The sequence below is a fragment of the Schistocerca serialis genome, chromosome 6 (genome assembly GCF_023864345.2).
Source record: "Schistocerca serialis cubense isolate TAMUIC-IGC-003099 chromosome 6, iqSchSeri2.2, whole genome shotgun sequence".
Taxonomy (NCBI): domain Eukaryota; kingdom Metazoa; phylum Arthropoda; class Insecta; order Orthoptera; family Acrididae; genus Schistocerca; species Schistocerca serialis.
This window is the reverse complement of record NC_064643.1, coordinates 384,190,080-384,192,857: the sequence shown is the minus strand read 5'-3', so window position 1 is coordinate 384,192,857 and position 2,778 is coordinate 384,190,080.

Genomic DNA, 2,778 nt, shown 5'->3' with positions numbered 1-2,778 from the left:
TATGCGATTTAATGAAGTACTTTCGAGTTATACACTTTCGAAATTTGTCTATAATGAAGAAAATAGTTTCTATAAGTTTCAGCATAAAACGTAAAATTAGGAAAAGTTGGCAACCCTATATATTTCACTTTATAAGTAAACAACAACAACATAGATTAGAAGAGAATTTCTATCTAAAAGACGTATTTGGGTTTTATTTCAATTCTACAACTTTTCAAAACAGGCATGTACCGACCAGAATTCCCAAATTCGTTGAAATATGGACCTTGGACTTTGCCATGGTGTGGTGGCTTCCGTGTCTCAACGACACAGATACCCGTAGCGTATATGCAACAACAACAGAGAATTAAATATCGAGAGGCAAGACAATTTCTTTTTTCCCGGAGAGTGACAGCAGCGTTTTCAGTAGTGCAAGGGTAGGAGTAGCGTCTTCGATTAGTAATCAAAACGTCCGCAGTCCCAGCTTCGGTAACCGCCACCAGTTAAATTTCGCCTTTTAATCGCATTGGCAGGCGAAGACCTGCGGCATAAGTAATCATCCTCATCCTGCCAAATGCCTTGTCAAAGAGGGCGGAGAAGTGGACAGAGGTCAGCGGCACTCTCTTGATCTTGGGGCGGCAAGCTCTCACTAAAGGCGGAAGAATCACCAATTTTCAACCGATATAGGATGTAGAAGGCAATGGAAACCACTGCATTAAAGACACATGAGGTGTATCGACAGGACATGTGCCCTGTAATTGAAAAAGTGTCATCATGATCTCACCATTGGCAAAAGATTCTGGAATAGTCCCCCATTCTGATTTCCGGGAGGGGACTGCAAAATAGGAGGTGACCATGAGAGAAGACTGAATAATCAACGAAAGTAAAATTAAAAGGAAGGTCAGCGTTGACCGTAATATTGATAGCAAAATCGATTTTCTATCACATAGTGATCATCTGCAGTGATGTGATGTACAAATTAATTTCACAGATACTGGTGTCAAGTTATCAGTAACATAACTAAGAATCGATCACTATGTGATTGAAAATCGATTTTGCTATCAATAAATCATCAATATTGCGGCCAACGCTGACCCTCCTTTTAATTTAACATATATGGTCGTTATGCACACAGCACTCCATGGAGTCGCCAATCAATCAACGAAAGGATAACGCTCTACCAGTCGGGGCGTGGCAAGTCAGAAACTTGAACGTGGTAGGGGAGCTAGAAAAACTGAAAAGGGAAATGCAAAGGCTCAGTCTAGATTAGTAGGGGTCAGTGAAATGAAATGGAAAGAAGACAACGATTTCTGGTCAAATGAGTATAGGGTAATATCAACAGCAGCAGATGATGATATAACGGGAGTAGGAATCCTTATGAATAGAAGGGTAGAGCAGAGAGTGTGTTAGTGTGAGCAGGTCATTGATAGGGTGGTTCTTATATCAGAATCGACAGCAAACTAACATCGACGGCGCTAGCTGAGGTATACAGGGCGACATCGAAAGCCGAAGATGAAGCGATAGAGATAGTATATGAGAAAACTGGAAGGATAATACGGTACTTAAAGGGAGATGAAAATCTAATCGTCATGGAGGACGCCGAACGCAGTTGTAGGGGAAGGAGCAGAAGAAATGGTTACAGGAGAAAATGGACTTCGTACAAGGAATGTTTGAGAGGAGAAAGACGAATTGAGTTCTGTAGGAAATTTCAGCTAGTAATGGAGACTAATTTGTTCGAGAGTCAAAAGAGGAGGAGGTATACTGGGAAAAGGCCGGGAGGGACGGGATCCCATCATGGTCAGGCAGAGATTCCGAAATCAGGTACTGGATTGTAAGGCTTACCCATGGGCAGATACATACGCAGATCACGATGTAGTAGTGATGAAGAATAGGCTGAAGTTTAAGAGATTAGTCAGGAAGAATCAATATGCAAAGAAGTGGCAGTATTAAAGAATACCAGGATACGCTTTAAGTTCTCTAAGGCTATAGTTACAACACTAAGGAATAGCTCAGTAGGCCGTATAGATGAAGAGGATTGTACATCTCTATAAAGGGCAATCACAGAAGTTAGAAAGAAAAACATAGGTACAAGAAGGAACCAACAAAGAAACCATGGGTAACAGAAGAAATACTTCAGTTCATCGCTTAAAGAAAGAAGTGCAAAAACGTTCAGGAAAATTCAGGAATAGAGCAATACAAGTCATTGAGTAATGAAATAAATAGAAAGTGCAGGGAAGCTAAGACGAAATGGCTGCATGAAAGATGTGGAGGAGTCGAAAACGGCATGATTGTCCAAAGGTCTGACCCAGTATATTGTAATGTCAAACAGGCTTCAGCGAAATTAAAAGCAGGGATGGTAATATGACAAGTGCTACGGCAATTCCACTGTTAAATGCCCTGGAGAGAGCGGCTGGGTTGAAAGAGTGAATTGAAGGGCTGTATGAGGGGGGAGATTTGTCCGTTGTGATAGCAAGAGATACAGTCGCTTTAGAGAGATAGGGGATTTAGTATTAAAAACAGAATTTAAGAGAGCTTTGGAGCACTTGAGATCTAATACGGCAAAAGCGATAGGTAACATTCCCTCAGAACATCTGAAATAATTGGGGAAAGTGGCACAAAACGACTATTCACGTTGGTGCGTAGAATGTATGAGTCTATCGACATGCCATCTGCATTCCGGAAAAATATAATCCACATAATTCCCAAGACTGCAGGAGCAGACAAGTGCGAGAATCATCGCACAATCAGCCTATCAGCCCACGCATCCAAGCTGCTGACAAGAATAATATGCAGAAGAAC